Here is a 21219-nt window from a genome sequence, read left to right on the forward strand (position 1 = left end):
CAACAAAAAACCCTGCAGAGAATGTATAATCGTATTAGTGAGGCAGACGAGCAGGTTCTGTTGGTTTCAGGATTATTAATGTGTCTGTGGCACCTGCAGCGGCCTGCCAGAATTTGGCTGAATGGAAGAGAACCCAGAAGATCTAGAGGTCAGAGGTCAAGTCCCGAGAGGAGCCTGGGGCTTACATAGCAAGGATGATAGGGCCCCAGGCAAATCGGCAGACTGAAAAATAAAGTTGAAGGCTAAGAATTCGGGTCACTGATATTCGTTATGATCTGATTGTTTCCCTGCATGCATGACTACGTTACTTCTCACAATCGTCTCTGACTTGGGCATTATTAACTTCTTTTTGTAAATAAGGCTCGTGGAAGTGAGGACTTACCTAGAGCCACAGAGCCAGTGAGTCATCTAATCAAACCAGGGACTTGGGAATTGCATTTTGGTGCTTCGTCTGTTATATCTGCTGTCGCAGACTGGAAGTCTGGTTAAAGGACAGGAAAATGCCTCTGTACTCCAGCAACCAGCTAGGACTTGAGAGTGGGGCAGAACTTTGTAGGCCAGGGCATGTGTATTTGTCTCTTTCTCGGAAATAGAGCTGGTTTCAAAGAATGGGAAAGATCCCAGCGTATTGGGAGTGGACTGGCGAGCTTGGTTATGGGGTCCAGAGCGGGCTGTTATTTGCTGTTTGGTCAGTGCTGGTGATTCCTCAGAGGGCTGACAGTTCATTGCAGGACAGAAACAGGACCCTCCTCATTTAACCTACAACTTCCAAGAGCAGGACTGATATTTCAGGTTTGGGTCAGCAATCTGTTGGGGGATTTTACATTGTTTAGGTTTAAAGTAGCATCTCAGTTGTCAAAAAAGCAAAAAGCAGCCCAATGTCTCCTTCTAAACCATGGTTGTAACTTTGGAGACATCAGTGATATGTCTGTGAAGATCAATCTGTTCTATTGTTATACATAGGCCTTTAAATATTGGTTATTCTTAAAGGTTTCTCAAATAAAATATGGTAGTAATATTAACAAAATACCATTATCTATGGAATGCTCGTTATGTGCAAGTATAGTTTCAGGGGTTTTACGTTTACTCATCTCAAACGATGCCTGAAGCAATTATTCCATTTCACAACCAAAAAAAGTGAGGCAAGAAGGTAATAAACTTTGCCAAAGCCTACATGGCTAGATTCAGAGATAAGATGCCAACCCAGCCAGTCTGATTTTCAGAGGCTGGTACTGTTCACTACTCTGCTGTAATGGGTTTTCTATGAAAATGGAAGTAGCCGAATCAATCAACTCACAAGACAGACTTGAAAAACATCTTAATGCCTTAACTGTAATTACATAAAACCCTACAGAATATGATACTGCCAGTGGAGGTTATCTGTCTTTGCATGTGTAACTCGTCAGATGAAATCTCCAGAGCAGCAAGGCCCACAGCACTCGGGCTCCTTTTCCCTCTCTTCGAAGACTCCAGCGAGGTTCGCTGCTATTGAAACTAGGATTTTCGTCTTAGGGGCAGCAACTGGAATTGCAGCTTATAGCTTCAGAAAGGAATCCAGTGAAGCAACGAGTTGTATCTCTAAGCACTAAATAAACTAAGACCTTTATTAAAACATCTGTCTGGGGCTTCCCTGGTGGCGCAGTGGTTAAGTATCCACCCCGCTCGCCACAATTAAAGAAAAGCCTGTGCGCAGCAATGAAGACCTAACGCAGCCGTAAATAAATAAATTAGTTAATTTAAAAAATACATTTAAAAAACCCCATCTATTTGTCAACTGAAATGGAAGAAAGTTGAGAAGGCCAGGTGCCACCTTAGAGCAAGATTCGTGGACAAATAAATCTTAACTACTACTATTCAGAAGGCCTTTTGGCATTTTGTGTCCATTTAGCTCTCATCCTGGCTCAGATGCAGTGGATTCCACAAGCTTATTCCAGCTTTGCTGGTGGTTACCTTTAACTGTTTGGGAATTTTTATGTATTCTTCCTCTAGAGTTGTCTCCCCATAAAAGTCTGGCACTACACGTGGTAGAAAGAGAGAACATCCATTTGCATGATTGCCTGGGTGAGAAAATCCTATATACCGATTACTTGTCCATAAAAAAGCAGAAATCTGAAGAGGAACATATGGCAATTCTGTAGGTTTAATGCAAAAAGATCAACTGGTATAGTATAAAGAGTAACAGTTTAGCCTCCCTAAAAGTGTACATCTGTATGCAAATGTTGACGATGCCGTTATACCACAAACTCGTTACCCTTGGAAAATAAGCAGGTGGTATTGCATTGTCTTTATGTTTCTGCGATAGTCAACACACAGGTTTCGGTTCATGACTTTTTTTATTGTTGCAAAAGCAGCAAGGATGTTGTTTCTAAAGGAAGTATTAGCTTCAGAGGGGAAACATAGGGTTAACTCACACACAAACAAAGGAACCGAGGTGCACAACAGTGAGTAACTTTTTGACTCAGTTGGAGAGGCGCAGTGAGTTAGACATAGGCTTTCCATTCCATTCCATTCCATTCCATCCCATCCCATCCCATTCCATCCCATCCCATTCCATTCCATCCTCTTTCTGAGGATCGATAGGTAAATGCTGGACTCGTGTTGAACTAGGAGTTGCTGGGTTCTTGGCAGGCTGAGGCTCGCGGGATGGAATTGCCCCTGAAAACTGAGTCACGCCAAACCTGAACAACAGGCATAGTGGGAATTCAACTAAGGCTCGAGGACATCCCGTTGGTCTGTTCCTTTAGTTCTTTCTGAGGTGGAGGTTCCCTTGGCAAAGTCCTGTGATGACACTGGAGAACTGGAAACCATGGCTCCTGGCATCAGGGAGCTGCCAGTAAAGAGAAGACTTGAAGGCTAAGAAACAAGGAGCTGCACTGTTGCTGAGCGCACTCAAACCGGAGCAACTGGCCAGAGAGGGCAGTCGGGGTGCCTGCTCCTGAGACCGTTTAACCCAGCCAGCTACTCCGTTGCATGTGACATTGGCCCTTTCTTTCTGCCTTCTCCCCCCTCCAGTGGCCTGGCTTAACCAATAACAACTAGAAGTTAAACAGTGACTATATTGGTGCAACAGGCTGAGGTTAAGACCCTGGGCCAGCGAAGCTCATCATTCATTCCTGAGGCATTTACTGGACACTTCCTCTGTGCAAGGCCTTGTTCGAGGCACACAGACGAATCAGACATAGTCCCCATCTTCAGGGATCTTACAGCCAGCAGACGGAGGCAGACAAACCTGCAATTAGGGTACAAAGTAATAAACGCAAGGCCAGAGGTGTGCAGGGAGTCCTCTGGAAGCACAGTGGTGGGCCTTTCCAGATCATAAGTCTCAGGAAATAGGGAGTGTGATGGAGACAGGTGTTCCAGCCCAAAAAACCAGCCTGTGCAAAGGCTCAGAGGTAAGAGGAAAGCATGGCACTTCAGTAGTAGCTCCAGAGGGCTGAAGTTTAGCATTTGGTGGAGGGGAGTGAAACAGAAAGCCCGGCTCGGGAAGGAATCTATTGTGATCCTAGGGGCCTAAATCAAGGCAGGAGCAGTGGGAATGGAGAGGAGGGGAGGAGGAAAGGAAACTCTAACTGGGTATGTGAGAGAGGAGCTGTGGGTGCCTTCCAGCCTCCTGCCATGGGTGTGTGCGTGAATGCCGGTACCTGTCCGCCCATACAGGGGGTGCAGAAGGAGCAAGTCTGGGAAAGGAAGGATAATGAGATGCTTTGGATGAATTGACTTGTGGTGTGTCAGGGACATCCAAATGGAGATGACCATTTCATTTATTCTAACGCGGGGGCCTGGGAGATCGAGGGGGTGTAAGTGAAGGAGGTGTGTGAGTCGAAACCAGTGACTTGGATGGAGTTACTCGGTAAATAGTACGAGCAGACAGAAGCCTGAGGAACTCCCAACTCTCAAGGCGTGAGAGAGGCTGAATGAGAGGGGAGATGATGGAAACGCACTGGGAGAGTCGTGCGTTGCCTTAGAAGCTAAAAGAGAAAACGTTTCCAGAAAAATGAAGAGATTCGCAGTGCCCATGGCCACATAGGTCAAGAAAGACAAAGTCAGAAACGATCCCCCAGATATGACAAATAGGAGGTTACTGGTGACCTAAAGTGAGAGCAACTGGCTGCAGGAGCAGAGAGAATATCACACATTATTGAATAAATGGATGAGGCTTTGTCACATTGTCACAAGGGACAGACCCCAGGGATCCGGGTCTCTGGATGTTGGTTCTAGACAAAAGTATTAGGCACAACTCCCTCCCTTGTTAAACAGAGAGCAACGAAAATACTTTATTGCCTATTTATTTGCACATAATGCCATGCTAAACAGAGGACAGGGAGAATTAAACACAGTTTATGCATTTTTTGTGGAGCTCACATCAAGTGCATGAGTATCAAGGTGCTAAAATTGGGTAAATCGACCAAAAATAATCTTATTTTAATGGCTATTTCCGCAGAGTTGTGTTCTTACAGAATTCCAATCACAAGATACTTTAAACACTCCCAGAGGAGATGTTTCTGTATTCCGTTTGTAAATAACTGTGATCCAATCTTGATAATTTATGGTCGTGTTTAACCCTCACTTTCAGTAAGACCTTCCTCATCTCATTTTAGTCTTTTCTGCTATATCTTTAGGGCTCTCCTGTCTCATTCTGACCACAGTGGATAACAGATGGTTACCTCTTCCATATATCAATCCTGCCTACTTGGAATTCCCCAGGCCAAATAACTCTAATAAAGCCTAAAGAATTGATCTCACAGAATACCAAGAGGATTAACTAGTTAACAAGTACTGGCTGCGGGTAGGCAGAGCAGGGTAGCACATGACAGAGGAGGTTTTTAATTTGGAAAGAGAAGTGTGCAAAATAGTATTCAATATTACATCTTTCAGTAGCTTTTTATGATATCTTTAGGAGCTTCACATGTGAATTTTTCCCCTCATTGGTGTGAATGAACTCCCAAGAAGTTTGGATTCAATGACTGCTGAGGTGCTTCTCCTCTAAACATGCTATGATTCCATGTAGACCACTTTTCCTCCCCTTATCTTGGTCTGAAGGGATATTTGCACAGGAGAACCTGGTCATGGCAATGCAGGGAAGAGTGAGGGCATGTGCACTTTCTTAGCATTTTGCTGGTAGAGATGGATACTGCTTTGGGCTGTTCCTGGTGTGGTCTGCTCTGTACAGTTTTAGTCAGTCAAGGCTGAATCAAAAAATCATCAGAACTACAATTAGTTGCAACTGTAGGATAAAATAGGGGCCTTTCTGTGTCGTTGATCTGCTTCATAAAAAAGAAAACTAATAGAATAATAATTATACATAATATTGTAAATCACCTATACTTCAGTTTTTTCTTCAGAAATGTGACTTAATCCCTTCTAATATCTTTTATTTATTTATTACTTTCTTTTTTTTTTTTTGCGGTATGTGGGCCTCTCAGTGCTGTGGCCTCTCCCATTGCGGAGCACAGGCTCCGGACGCGCAGGCTTAGTGGCCATGGCTCACGGGCCCAGCCGCTCCGTGGCATTTGGGATCCTCCCGGACCAGGGCACGAACCCATGTCCCCTGCATCGGCAGGCGGACTCTCAACCACTGCACCACCAGGGAAGCCCCTATTTATTACTTTTTAATTGAAGTATAGTTGATTCAATGTCATGCTAGTTTCAGGTGGATATCACATGATTCAGTTATATATACATATATACGTATGTTCTGATCCTTTCCCATATAGGTTATTACAAAATATTGAGTAGAGTTCCCTGTGCTATACAGTAGGTCCTTGGTTATCTATTTTATATATAGCAGTGTGTATATATTAATCCCAACCTCCCAATTTCCCAACCACCTATTTTTCAATTTTTAAAAAGCCAAAATAATAAAAGCAGTGGATAGTGATGCTTAGCTCTAAGTCAACTCAGGGTTTTACAACTGAAAATTATTAAAGGAAAGGTTCTTGATCCCTGGGACCATAAATATTGCAGTGACTAGACTTCTGCTTGTGTTCAACACATCCATAGCCACCTACAGATGAGCTGTGATTTCAAAAGTTTGTTTGAAATACATTTACTTCTAAGTCACACAAATTACTTAGCATTGTGTGATCCCAACCATAAATATTCCTCACCTTTAGGGAAGAAGACTAACATGGCGCTCCCTATTTCCAGGTAGAAAAAAACACGTGCCAAAGAAAAAGATGGATACCTGTTAGCTTTGGAACATCGTTTAGATATGCTGACTCCTGCCACTGAGAAGGAACTGTGTTACTGAGGAGGGGTGGAGAGAACTTGCTTCTCTTCCAAAATTGGCCACTGGGCAACTCTGAACTGTTCCCTTATGTGTTTTGAGGCTCGGTTGTCCCTAGCTGCAAAGCACTTCCGTTTCTTTAGGGAATGTAAAGAGTGTTATTCATTCAAAATGGTTTTGCTTGCTCTTCGTTGAAGTTATCAGAAAGTCACTCACACTTGTCAAGGAGGGGTTTGGGAGTGGATTGGGGAAAGGAGAGAAAAGAGCAACAAGTGTCATGGCATAGATAGTGTCAGGTACATTGAGAACATTCAATAAGTACTCGCTGATTTGTTGGCAAGCTTTCTGTTTCAAACTTCTCATCCATTGTGAATTTATCATTCCCTAGTTTTGGAGGAGTCTGCGAGATATTAGTTTCTCCTGGTGATTCGCTTATAGCTGACAGATCATCTTCCTAGTCGCCTGTACTCAGGGAGAAGGAGTATCATGAGGCAACATTATAAAGGCCTAGCAAAAAAGAGAAAAAAGGAATCAGGCTATGTTCTAGAGGAGCACACCTGACCTGCCGAGGGGCCCGCAGATGACAGCCTTTGGTGATTGGAGGGTCTTGGGTCAGCCGTGGCCTCGCTTTTGGAGCCTTGATTAAAAGGAAATGAGGATACCTGATCTTTCCCCCAGGATTTTCCTTTTATCACACCCAAAACTCATTTATTTTTCCCCTGTGATTCCATACCTGTATGAGGGTATCTGCCGGCCGCCTCTGACTTCCCTAGTTGTCACCTCCGACCTGAGTCTGGAAAGGAGTTCTCCACCCTCACTGTGCATCGGTCACCTGGGGAGACCTGCACCCAGCGCCCTTCCCTAGAGATTCCCATCATTTGGATCCGGGTAGGCCCCGGTATCCGCATATTTTAAAAGCGTTCCAGGTGATTCTCATGTTCACGTGTGGTTGAGCGCCACCGCTTTGCAGCAGAGGCAGGTTTGTTTTTTTCCTGTTGACTCGTCAAAGTGAGAAAAATGTGGGACAAAACAATACAGAATAAAAATGAGTTATTTCTTTCTTTTCTCTCTCATCAAGAAAGGCTAGGCTTTGTGTCCTGGAGATCTGGGGCTTTCTTTTGCTCTGAGGACTTTTCTTTCCCAAAGTCTCTTGGAGGTGAAAATTTGAGTGGTCCTAGTAGGGGATGGGTCCCGAGACTTGGACAGGGTGAGGCTAAGTTGCCAAGCCTGGTGAAGCCTTGCTTTGGAGGCTGGAGAGAAGGGCATGGCAGGGGCTTCATAGGTAGCAGAGAGCTTCAGCCCTGCCCATATCCTACCCAGGAGATGGTAGGGTGATGGAGATCAAGATGCTGATCCTGAAACACCAAGAACTTGGGGACCACAGTCTCTGTGCCTAAGAAGGGTAAAGAACTACTGGATCCCTGCCAGCAAATGGACCACACAGACTTAGAAAATGAGCATCTTGGCAGCAATCTTGATGGACTTAGGACCAGCTGCTTTGCTCCAAATTTTGTGGACTATATAAATCTCCTGGGATTGTTACCCAGCCCTGTGGAGGGGAAAGCTTCCCTGAACCTGACTGAGATTGAAATTATTGCAAGTCAGGATTCAGAGCCAGACATTACTATATTTAGAAAAAAAGGCAATATGGCATTTTTTTTTATATATATGAGGGATGTGGAATAAATACTACTGTGTGTAACAAAAGGAATTAAGCAATCCAATTAAATAACCCCATCTCATATGCTTTTAATTTTATTGGGTTTTCATTAGATTTTGGTTTGGCCAAGAACTCTGAGGACTTTTGCTGCAGAAGGGCACTTGCATTTTCTAAGGCTGTTCATAGAACGTAGTGCTCTCTGGAATTAAAAAAAAAAAGTCTCGGCAGGATTTAGGGGCGGCAGTGGTAGTGAATGGTGGAGGTGGAGTGTGGACAGAAAGAATGACCCTGGGGTTTGAAGTTCTATTTGCACTTGACTAAGATCAAGAAACAATTGGGTGTTTATCCTTTATTTAAGAAAGAGGAAGCTACCCCTTCAATGAAAGTCTTCCAGCTGCAACCACCCACCTGCCACCAGCCCCAGTAACGTGAGAAATTGAAAAAACAGCATTGCTAAGTGGGAGTCGTGTCAATTATTAAATTACTGAAATGCTTTCTTCACCAAGGAGCCTCTGTATAGTGGGAAGAATGTGGGTTTTGGAGTCACACAGAGCAAGATTGAAATCCCCACTTGCTAGCGCTGATGCATTTTTGTCTTCTCAGGACCTAGCAGTGCATGGCGTATAATAGGCATTAATAAATACTTCATAAATTAATGAATAATGCATGAACGAAAGCAATAGCTATCTGACTGCAGGCCATTACTTACCACATCTGAACCTATGCCCAAGTGGCTTTACCTGTAGGACAGGCATACTGATGACTAACGTGATGAGGTTTTTGAAATTTTATAAAATATGAAGTTTTTCAACCTGTGCCTGGTAGGGTCTCCTTATATTTCATTCGCCTGCTAGCACACACCTTCCCTCAGCACCGTGTATTCGCTGATGTGTGATAGGAAGAGCCTCACTGAATTGAAACCATCAAGTATGGGAAATTGTTGCACACAGGAGCCAACTTTTAACCCCAGACTAGACTCTGAGAACTAAACACTGAGTCCTGCCCCAGGAGGATGTGTCAGAGTGAATCCCTGTTAGTAGGAACAGGCTCGGCTCAGCTTGGCTTGGCTTTCGTGGGTCCTCCGTCTCTTCGTGAGGTGTGCCTTATGATCCCCGACAGTGTCTGGTTTTGATTCCTGACTTTTAGGTACTCGTGGCCTACAGCTTTTTACTCCGATTTGACCAACCGTTCTGATCCACTGTTTCTTCTCACCTTCATGATTTTCATTCAACAAGCCTCTGTGGCATGTTGGCCACGTGGTAGGTGTTAGGGATACCACACAAACAAGGTGGAGATGAGCAGATGTAATCCTTGCCTTCCAAGCAGGAAAAAAATCTGGTGAGAGGGGATTTCAATAAGAAATCCAAAAGGGGTACGTTCTCTGATAGAAGCACATACACAGGAGCTCAGCCTGGACAGAAAAGGCGTCAGGGAGGAGGGAGAAGTATCTCAAATATTCCTGGGTTCTTTTGTCTTACTCAGATTCCTCTGGTCCTGAATTATATTATCCTCTCTGCAAACCACTACCACAGAAAGCCCATTTGAGCCAATCTATATGACGATATAGTCAGCCACTTAGATTGGGGGCTCCAGGAGGGCAGATGCCTTGCCTTTCACTCCAGGCCATGAAACAGAATCTGGTGCGTCAGTAGGCACACAAATATTTCTTGAATGATTGTATGTAAGCTGGAAGACATGGATAACTTTTTAAAGAAACTAGTCCTGGACAGTTCATAGGGCTTTATGCACCATTAAACTATGAAAACACTTCTTTTGCCTTTACGTGATCTATTTTCAAAGACTTAGCCATCTAAATGTCAGCACATAAATTCCATTATAACCTACTGGCTTCATCAAGCATCCTTTTCAAAAAAGCAACAGTGTTCCCCAGCTATTAGATTGTGTATGGAAATTGCTGGATGCTTTGTTCTTGCTTTCAGATACAACATCTGTCAGTAAGTTGGAGTGATTATGGACACACACAGAGTATTCAAGTGTATCTTACATGTAGGATACTTGAGTTTTGTTTGCTTTTTCTACAAATCTTAAAGGGGAAAATTTCAGACAGCTCCCTGTCTGAGGCACTGCCTTACGCTAGTAGAGAGAAACTCAAAAGTTAGTTTATGTCCCAGAAACAGAAACAGATGGTCCTGTGACCCACTCCCCTGAGCGCAGGGATTGTTAGATTTGACTTAAAAGGGGTTGGCTGTCAAGGGTGAATTGCATGGCGTAAGGAAGGCATTATGCCTCAAGTCAGAAGCCACAGATCCCAGAACCAATGACAAAAGCAAAGGAAATTGACCTAAAGGATAGATCTGATAACATAAACAAACAGGTATCGTTGCACAATTCATCAAGGTCTCTCAGTAGTGCTGTTGGTAGAATCGGAATTGGATACTCTGTGTCTTTCTGGGGTTACGGTGCTCAGGGTGTATCAAGATGGAGAAGGTGGGCAAACTCATCAGCTCTTATAATACAAACACGGGAAGCTGAAGTGAGCTGGTCAAACCCCCCTTTTTTTTTAAATTAAAAAAAATTTTTATTTTATATTGGAGTATAGTTGACTTACAATATCGTGTTAGTTTCCGGTGTACAGCAAAGTGATTCATTTCTACCTATACATGTATCTATTCTTTTTCAGATTCTTTTCTCATATAGGTTATTACAGAATAGAATATTGCATAGAGTTCCCTGTGCTATACAGTAGGTCCTTGTTGTTTATCTATTTTATATATAGTAGTGTGTATATGTTAATCCCAAACTTCTAATTTATCCCTCCCCACTCCCTTTTCACTTTGGTAACCATAAGTTTGTTTTCTAAGTCTGTGAGCCTGTTTCTGTTTTGTAAATAAGTTCATTTGTATCATTTTTTTAGACTCCACATATAAGTGATATCATGTGATATTTGTCTTTGTCTGACTTACTTCACTTAGTATGAAAGTCTCTAAGTCCATCCTGTTGCTTCCAATGGCATTACTTCATTCTTTTTTATGGCTGAGTCATATTCCATTGTATATATGTATCACATCTTCTTTATCCATTCCTCTGTTGATGGACACTTAGGCTGCTTCCATGTCTTAGCTATAGTGCTGCTATGAACATTGGGGTGCATGTCTCTTTTTGAATTATGGTTTTCTCTGGATATATGCCCAGCAGTGGGATTGAAGGATCATACAGTAGCTCTATTTTTAGTTTTTTAAGGAACCTCCATAGTGTTCCATAGTGGCTGCACCAGTTTACATTCCCACCTTTTTAAAATTAGGTTCAGAGCAATGTTAGATCCAGAGACTTCCCTGCCACAACTATTATCGACCCTTGCTCCCTCTTAGGTTAGACATCTAACGTCATGATTTGTTTTAGTGTTCTAGCTTTTTCCCACTCGCTCTTCATCCAGGCTGATGTGCCTAAAGAAGAAAGAAAGCAAAGGGGTGTGTGTATGCTCCCAGGTGTGGTCACTGGTGTAGGGGAGAAGGATTCAAAATATCAAGTTACAAATAATTTTATTAAAACAAAGCAAAACCCTTCCTGTGGGGCCTGAAATTCCCTTGGTACCAACTAGATCATTGTTTTTCTATCCTGTGAGAATCGAAAATTTAAATAAATTGACCATTATTTCTAGGAGAAGATGTCATAGGTCGCTGCATTCTTCCATGTCGCATAGCAGCATGTTCTCTCTGAGAGGGACTTAATTGCATATGGGAACCCTAGTGCCTGCGAATCTCCCTAATGAATTCAGGGAAGGCTTTCCTCTTTGCCTTCTTCTCTGCAAGTTCCAAAGGGACCAAGCCATGGGGGAGGCTGAGTCGATTTTATCATCAGACTTCAAATTCAGCCTTTTGGGCAATGGGAAAAGTTATAAAGAGGAAACAGGACACTTCTTTCGGTTGCTGGAGCAGAGAGGGCCAGAGGGTTGTAGGCTGTGGGTTGCTTCTTTTGTTTGTCAGCCCTTAACATAAGCAATTCCAGCTGAAACCGAGGAATGTTTGGACGCTTCCTGTAAAGGAGTAAAAGGGTATGATGAATTCATCAGTTTTGGAGGGCACTGTATTTAATAGGAAATAAAACCACTAGTCTTTTATTTGGCGGCTGAGTGCCTACCTGTACCAGGCACTGTTTTGGCCATTGGAGATACAGTGGTGAGCAAAACAGTATTCATGGAGGTTACATTCTAATGAAGGAGGAAAGAGATAAGAAACAAACAAGCACATGTTCTTAGGCGGTAAGTGCTAGTGCAGAAAGAAGGAAGATTACGCAAAATGGGGGGTGCAGAGTGGGAATGGGGTTGTAATTTTATATTATTAGAGAGGCCTGGGAAGGCCTCTCTGATAAACTGACACTGAGCAGACACCTAAAAGAAGTGAGGAAAGGAGCCCTGCAGGGATCTGGAGAAGAACATTCTGGGCAAAGAGAACAGCCAGTGCAAAGGGTTGTGGGGAGGAGCATGCTTCAAAAATTTGAGCTCCTAGAAGGAGGCCAGTGCAGCTGAAAGTAAGCAAGCAAAAAGAGTGATAGAAGAGGGATCACAGGCAGGTGGGCCTATTTTTAGGACCTCGTAGGCCACAGTGAGAATTCTGCCTTTTTCCTGAGTAAGACAGAAAGCCACTGGCGAGTTTTGAGTAGTGGAGAGACATGATCTCAGTTAAAAGCCTTCCTCTGCCTACTGTGTCGAAAAGAGATACGAGTGGGGAATAAGTTCAGAGGTGATTGCAGTAATGGTGACAAGAGGCGATGGCATGACCAGGTGGTGGTGGTGAAGAGGATGCAAGATGGTCCAATCAGATGTATTTTGAAGGTAGAATGGGTGGGATTTGTTGCTGGTGTGAAAGTGAGGCGAGAAAAAAGAGGAATCAGTATGACTTAAAGGTTTTTCTTTTGCCTGAGCATCTAAAGAGTGGAGTTGCCATGTCCTGAGATAGATCACAGGAGGAACGTACAGGGGAGAACGTACAGGAATTGGGCATATTAAGCAGTTGGAGATACAAGCCTGGAGCTCAGAGGAGAAGTTTAAGCTGGGGATACAAATTTGAGAGTCATTAATATTAATGACTACATATGGTTTTTAAAGCCATGAAACCAAATGAGATGACCAGGGAGGCGAGTTCAGATAAAGAAAAGAACTCTGAGGAATAGTCTGGGAGCACAGCTCCAGCATTACACAGGCTAAGCCAGCCAAGGAGCCGGAGAAGGAGCTGCTAGTGAATAGGAGCAAAAAGCAAGAGGAAGTCTACCCTATGACCCAAATGATGAGAGTATTTCAAAAAGGGAGGAATGATAAACTATATCATCTTTGTCTCTTGGGATCCTGTCATTTCCATTTTATTGCATTTCGCAGCAACCAATGAGTAGTAAGGAACCAGAGATAGGAGCCATTCCTGAGTTTTGACAGATTGGAAAAACAACGAGTTCCAAAGGTGTAATCATACCAAAACCAAAACAGACAATAGCAACGGCAAACCCCTAGAAATGTTATCCTCAGAGGCACAACATAATGTCAGCCTCTAGAGCTGGACATCAGGCTAGTTACTCTCCTCCCTCAGTCATCACCTTTAGCTTCATGATTTTTTAAATGGGATTAAGAATATTTGTAGGTCTCATAGGGCCATGGTGGAAGTGAACAGGGTATCATAGAGCCTTTTATATATCCCAACGATTTCCATGTTGGCATTCTAGACCCTGCAAGTAAGAAAATACAGAAGTCTCTTTATGGTGCAATTTTTATACATAAATATTTTGTTAAAATTATCAGTTGTTTTCAAAATATATGATTCTTTCATTAAATTCACAAATATTTGTGCTTTTCTACTCAGTGCCAGGCACTGAGGATTCACGGGGAAACGAGAGGCCCCCGCTCCTAAGGAGCTTCGACGCTAAGGAAGCAAATAGATAGTTAAAATGATTGACACTTAGAATGTACAGCAGACCGCCAGTGCCATTAATCCTTGTGAAATCATCTGAGGATGGTCTCGTCATCCCAATAGCCCACTTATGTTTCATTTAAGAGATGCTTTGGGGTAAGGCCTTAGAATGAGCTCTGTTACCCATGTCTGTATATATTTAGCAGGTAGCTCTAACTGTATCAGTTCCCAAAATAGTGCCTGATGTTCAAGATGAGTAGCTAGGCCACATATTCCTTTTTAAAGCAATAAATGGTTATGGATTGTCCTCTGCAGTAATATCTGCACTTAAACGTGGACCATGAAGTCTGCTGGACTGCACTCTGTCCCACGTGCTCCCGCGCTTCTCTGTACCAGTGATGTAACGATCTACCTCAAATAGGGCTGTCAGCCATGTTGTTTTGTCCCAAAGAGTCCTTTGCGAATGACCCAGAGAGAAGAGGGAGAGCCAAGGTGCCTCTGGCCATCAACTCCGAGATGGCGAAAACGGACACTCCAGTCCTTGGGCTGGGAGGCAGGGGGTAAGAAAGGAGCAGTAGGGATAGAACAGGCAAACCCCGTTCATTTTCAAGTTCAAAGTTCTTTAGCTAGCAGAGTACAGAAAGAACTTTACTTGGTCAGAGGCGACCTGTGAATCTCAGCAAAGAGAGCTGAAGGCTGTATATTCTTTTTCAGGGACAATCAGTCAACACCAGCACAGGCTCAAGCTATGACGGGAGCAGCTGGTGCTCGTGAACCACATAGCTTGGAGGGATGCTGATATATGATATACCTTGGATTTTAAATCTTTTTCTCCCCTCTGCTACAAGTTTGGGGATGATGGTCACTCCTTCCATTGTTATAGTCACAGGACACAGGGAAATTTGGTTTTATTCTTTAGTTCTCCGGCTGTTCTCTCTGGCATTGTGCTCTGTGATTTGGTTACTTTATAAGTTGTATGGCCACGTGAGAGGGCTGGGATATATCTATTTTTATCGACACCATCACCATGGGCCTTAGAGTCTGGAAGACAAGTTTCAGACCTATTGCTAAGGTCAGTCTCTTGGAGTCGAGAGCCAATTTGGCACCATGGTAAAGAGGACAGGCTCCTGATTCATGAAATCCTAGGTTCAAGGTCAGAATCTGTCACTTCCACGCTATGAGGTGTTATTAATTGACCTCTCTATGCCTCAGCCGCTTTATCCACAAATAGAGAGAGTATTAGTATCCATCCAAGGGTGGTTGTAAGGATTAAACTGAGATTTTGGAACATGGTGGCACACAATGGCTGTTCATTAAATGGTCATTCATTAAAATTGGCTAATTCCTTAGAGCTTTGGTTTCCTTATTCTTAGAATGGTTGTGTTGATGTGAGTGTTAAATAATCTGGGGGGAAATTTCAGCAGAGTGTCTGGTATAGAGTGAATGGTTATTATTATCAGTAATAATAAGAACTAAGCAACAGAAACTAAAAAATTTTGAAATGGACTCCCTCATCATTGCTTATTCCCTATTACTTCGTTATGTCAACGTCTGTTCTCTTTTGATGAGATTACTCAGTTCTGACCCATCAGTGAAGCAGTGACCCTTTCTACACTAACTATTGTTACATGAGAGTAGAGAAATCTCTTCTTTTAATAGTATTCCATATCCCAATCAGTCAACGTGATTTTACCAAACGCATTATGTTCCCAGCTTGGCTGGGGGAGCAGTTTTCTGCTCTAGCAGAGTTTGTAAATAACTGGGGTTACAAGGTGAAAACACGCCCATTCAATAAATTATAACTGGGTGTATAGTGTGTATAAGGTGCCGTGTTTGTGAGTATCCTGATAGGTGTAAACTTGAACCAGATGGGGATCCTGCCCTCAAGGGGTACAAAGTCAACCGAGAGGAGCTGAGAGAGACCATGGATATAGAGCTTGGACTGGGTACCAGGCTCTACCCCTTGCCACCGTGAGACCTTAGGCAAGTTACTTAACTGCTCTGCACAGGGGCTTCTCATTTGTCAAATAGAGATTACAGTAGTACCTACATCATAATGTTCATGTGAAGCTTAAATGGGTTATTGTGCATAAAGCACAGCGCCTGTTACACAATCAGAGATTAGCAAACGTGAGGCATTTCCAAATATAACATGGAGCTGGGGATAAGACATGCATATGAATAATCATAATGCAAGAGTAGGGTGATAATTGCTATGGGAGTTCGGCAGGAGAGGTGACATGACCTGGGCTTCATAAAGAATGTGGTATTTGAGCCAAGCTTGGGAGGCTAGGGAATCTATGAACTTGGAAAAATAGGGCAAATCATGGCAGCTTTAGAATTAGAGACAGCATGAGTAAGGGCATGGAGGTAAAGAAGGCCAAGGACGTCTGTAGGGAAGAACTTGGGAAGATAAGTTGGAAGGTGAAGGTCCTCATATGCTAGTTCAAGAAATTTATATTTGTTTTATGGATAGTGTAGAGAGTCATAGTGGATTTTCAGCAGGAAAATGATAAGGTAGGAGCTATGCCTCCAGGAACAGACCAGAGGAAGAAGGTTCTGGGTGTTGTTATAGCCTTGTCCTGGGCTCTAGAACTCCAGTCTCTCCTTCCTCTGGCCCATTTGCTGTAAGACAGGAGGGAGAGGAGGCTCATAGATAGACAGGGGTGATGATGCTGAGCTGGGCTGCAGAGGGGTTGGATGTTTCATGAACAAACACAGGAAACATAAAATAAGAGTAGATGGAAAAGGAAGCCTTTTGATACATTGGGACATATTGCTTTGAGGTGTTGATAAGTCTGTGGATCAACCTAGGAACAGGTGGAGGTTTGGGACCTTGGGATGCCTTCAGGTTGGAGGTACAGATGGCATAACGACTTCTCAGAATAAAACTGGAAGCCTGAAGAATGGATGGCATGGCTAAGGGAAAATGACAAAGACCTATCCTTGGGAGATCCCTATATTTAGGGGTAGCTGGAGAAAGGGAACATGGGAAGGATCCATTGGAAAGGTAGGAGAACTTAGGAGAATACAGAGTCGAATGAAGGAATGGAGGGATTTCAAGAAGGAGCATTTCATGGAGGCCGAGCAAGACTTATTTGGGAGGCAGTAGGCAATAGGAATGGAGGAGAGATAAGGTTAGAGGTGAAGGGGAGAACTCAACAGTGGTGGGGAGGGACGCTTTAAAAGCCAGACAGAAGGCTTCCTTGGTGGCGCAGTGGTTAAGAATCCGCCTGCCAATGCGGGGGACACGGGTTCGAGCCCTGGTCCGGGAAGACCCCACATGCTGCGGAGCAACTAAGCCCGTGTGCCACAACTACTGAGCCTGCGCTCCAGAGCCCATGAGCCACAACTCCTGAAGCCCGGCGCCTGGAGCCTGTGCTCTGCAACAAAAGAAGCCACCGCAATGAGAAGCCCGTGCACCGCAAGGAAGAGTAGCCCCGCTCACCGCAACTAGAGAAAGCCCGCGCGCAGCAACAAAGACCCAACGCAGCCAAAAATAAATAAATAAAATAAATAATAATTCTTAAAAAAAAAAGCCAGGCAGAGACCTTTTGACTTATTTGGTAGAAATCCAGAAACCTTTATGTGATCTTACAGAGATTATTTCCTGGGGACCTAGGGGATTCATACCCCTCACCCTTAAAGACAGAGGCTGGGTCTGAAAGGTCTTACCATTACTGATTATTGTGCCCTCTTACAGATGGAAGGTATTGTTATTTGATATTGAGTGTGTTGGATCTGCTATTAAGTCCTACAAAAAAGGACAAATTTTATGGTCTGGTTCCAGTGAATAAAGATTCAAACAAGCTGAGAATGCATTACCAAAAAAAAAAAAAAAAAAAAAAGAAAAACCCATAAATTTATAGTAGAACAAAACTTCAAAGTTGTGTTGTTTTCTCTATCAAAAAATCAATCATTTTCCTTGCTGGGGTGGTGGAAATAATGGAGATGGCAGTGCCCTCTTGGAACTAGACGTCTTGATGAAGGGGAAAGCAAGAATAGTGAAAGAGAACGAGAATGCAAGCAAGCGAGGAGATTGCATCTATAGAGTGAGATAGTCTAGTTTTGGATTTTAGAATTGGAATCATTCTAGGTTATGACAGGGAATGTTCATTAGAGTGTGTTACTAAAACAGAGCAGCAGTCATTAGGTCTAGGTGTTCTTCTTGAATAGATTGTCCACATGAACCTTGAAGCTACTTGAAATGATGGCTGAAGCAGAGTAGAGAAAGGCTGTGGGCTGGGCTTTCAGCTGTCAGCTCCATCATGACAGTATTAACAGATCTCCTCTTATAAAACCTGGTGTACTCCACGGTAGCCTGGAAGAATTCTGTGCCCTTGGAAGGCAGTCAGTACATGTGTGGTGAAATCACACAAAAATGTTTATTAAATTTCCTGATTGTCATTAAGAGTCAGATAAACGGTGGGAGAAGTAACTAGTCTGTTGATAGATTGCCAGAGAAGATGTGGAGATTGGCTATCATGTGTCTCAAACTAGAAGAGTGTTTGTACCTGAGTAGAAGAGGAATGATCTGAGTTGGCATTGGATGTGAGGAGAGCATGAGCTTCTGGGGAGAGGAGATAACAAATGTGGAAGAATTTCCAACCTTCAATTAAAGGGGCTTCCTTGGAAATGGAATTATCTGGAAATTCCCAGGTTTGCTTTAAAGCAAAGGGAGAAAGGAAGTGAGATAACAAGAGGGGAGAAAGTATACATCAGTATAGCGATCAATAAACTAGACAGGGCTGGTAATTGGGGGGACTTGTGTTCTGTGTTTCACTAGGGAGTGAGAGAATTCATGAGATGGGTTAAATTAACTCACCTTATGATTCCAAATGGTGCAGAGATTTCCGGGTCAAGCACTCCAAGGATCCAGATGTCTGTCTATTGAAGGTTTGTGGAGATAATAGCTGCTGTCTGGAGCGAAGGCAGGTATGGGCTGCCACGCCAGATGGTGTCTGTAGCCAGGTCAGCACGGAGCATACGGTTCCAGACAGCATGTGGAAAAATGCGAAAGTGTTTGGAGAAGGGTGCGTTTGACCCAGAGTCCCACACCACCTGTGTCCCCCACAGTGCTGACTTGGGCAGCACCTGTACATGGGTGCTCTTTAGGAAGTGGTTGCTGAGCCAGGGCAATTCTCTCTCTTTTTTTTTTTAAATAAATTTATTTATTTATTTATTGGCTGCGTTGGGTGTTCGTTGCTGTGTGCGGGCTTTCTCTAGTTGCGACGAGCGGGGGCTACTCGTCATTGCAGTGGCTTCTCTCTGTGGTGGAGCACAGGCTCTAGGCACGCGGGCTGCAGTAATTGTGGCTCACGGACTCAGTAGCTGTGGCTCGCGGGCTTAGTTGCTCCGCGGCATGTGGGATCTTCCCAGACCAGGGCTCGAACCCGTGTACCCTGCATTGGCAGGTGGATTCTTAACCACTGCGCCACCAGGGAAGTCCCCAGGGCAGTTCTTTTATTTCATCAGTTGATTGGCAGCCTAGGTTGTGAGGATGTGAGTTATAGCACAGGTCAATTTCAGAAGACAAAGATCCCAACGCAGCTAGTGCAAGGTGGTTTGGGCACTTTGGGGTGGAAAGAGCATGGGAAAGGAGATCATGGAAAGAGATTCTCTAAGACACATATTGAAAAGAAAACCCTGTCGACTTTCGCTAGTTCGTGAAACGTCTGGTCCATAGAACCACTCCTGTGATTTCCAGATTTTCCTGTTTTCACTGGGGAGTGGTGCGTAGGTGGGAGATATTTAGATATTTCTCAACAGGGGTCCTCTTGACATTTTGGACAGGTAAATTATGTGTCATGAGGACTGCCTCTTGCAGTACGGACCACTGAACGCCCACGGCCACAGGGTTGAGCACTCGTCCATCAACTCAGAGTACTCCCCCACGGCCTGTGCCCCTTAGGGAGGATGGTATCACCGCTGGTTGCTGTGGGATCTGGGGGAGACTGCCCCCGGGGAAAAACTTCATCCTTGTCAGAGATTTCCCTGAGCCCACATTTTGAGAATAGTGGTATTCTGAAGTTTTCTTCTGTCTTTAGTTCAAACGAAGACTGAATTCTGGCTTCACTAGACGCAGAGGCTTGAATTTATTACTGACTCAATTTAGTGATGAACAGTGACATTTCAGTGCTAGTGAAAGTGTGGAGCTTTTTTTTATTCCCTCAGTCTGCGCCTCGTACGTCTGTGGTTTGTGGCTTCTCGAATTTCCCTGCTGCCCCTAGCCAATCCCTGGGCACCTACAGCCATCTTCCTGGGGGTTGGTTCTATTGACTCTCTTCATGTTCCCACCAAGTAGAGGATTTCATTTTTCCACATGACCACATATGCTGTAGACACAGGTGAAGAAAAACCGTGCCCATTTAGTATGCCTTTCCAATACTCCAGGACAGACACTAACACCGGGGACATGGGAGTGAGACGGGGAACAGAACAGCCATTGCTAAGGAGAAAGCTCCACCTGGTGCTTCTCTGGTTACTCTTTTTTTTTTTTTTTTTTTAACATCTTTATTGGGGTATAATTGCTTTACAATGGTGTGTTGGTTTCTGCTTTATGACAAAGTGAATCAGTTATACATATACATATGTTCCCATATCTCCTTCCTCTTGTGTCTCGCTCCCTCCCACCCTCCCTATCCCACCCCTCTAGGTGGTCACAAAGCACCGAGCTGATATCCCTGTGCTATGCGGCTGCTTCCCACTAGCTATCTACCCTACGTTTTGTAGTGTATATATGTCCATTAACTTCACCATGCCTGGAAATCTTTTTGATGTTTGCGACCCAAAGTCAGGCGGTAGACGAGAGAGAGCATGTGGACTGACAGGTGGGAGGAGTAAGGAGGGAGTTGTTGGTAAGGAGAAGGTTTTCCTCTCCGCCTCAGGCAGGGTTGAGCACGAGGTGAGCATATTAGTGTAAATGGAGGTCAGCCTCATTTCTGTACCATCAACCAGAGGAATGCCATTCAAACAAGGTGTCTGCTGTTAGAGGAGGGCTGCTTTTGAGACTGATGCCTCCTTGGGAATCCAGAGTGGCTCCCCCACTCGGCCTTCAGCATCTCCTTCCAGCCTGGCTCCTCCAGGTTTCTTTCTGCCTGCCTTTCCCATATGTCTGACACCCATCTGCTGCCTCTCTCCACAGCCTCCTCTGTCACCTCCGGCAGGTGCGTTATCACTGCATGCACCCCCTCCCCCCGACAAAACACGTCTCTTCTCTCCCTGACATAAAATGGACTTTCCCTCCACAAATCCCACCTCCCTCAGATCTCTGCTGTTGTCTCTGTCTCCCTCCATCTCACCTCATTGTTTCTTTGGAGAGATCGCTTAGGTTTACTTTCACGTTCACTCAAGTGTTGAAACCAACTGCTTGCTTGGATGGTGGGCAGTTTGTACATTTCACAAGTGAGGCTCACGCTGTGTATTTAAGTAGTACCTCTGTTCCATGTACTTGCTCTCTCTGACGCCACCCCAGATTT

General features: G+C 44.1%; 1 protein-coding gene across 2 annotated transcripts in view; it reads left to right on the forward strand.

The window, feature by feature from the left end:
* The window catches only part of RYR3 (ryanodine receptor 3), a 563985-nt gene that overhangs the window by 176655 nt on the left and 366111 nt on the right, over window positions 1-21219 (forward strand). The gene's annotated exons all lie outside the window — the stretch shown is intronic.

This window comes from Monodon monoceros, unplaced genomic scaffold (assembly GCF_005190385.1).
Source record: "Monodon monoceros isolate NGI ecotype Baffin Bay Population unplaced genomic scaffold, NGI_Narwhal_1 Super_Scaffold_21, whole genome shotgun sequence".
NCBI lineage: Eukaryota > Metazoa > Chordata > Mammalia > Artiodactyla > Monodontidae > Monodon > Monodon monoceros.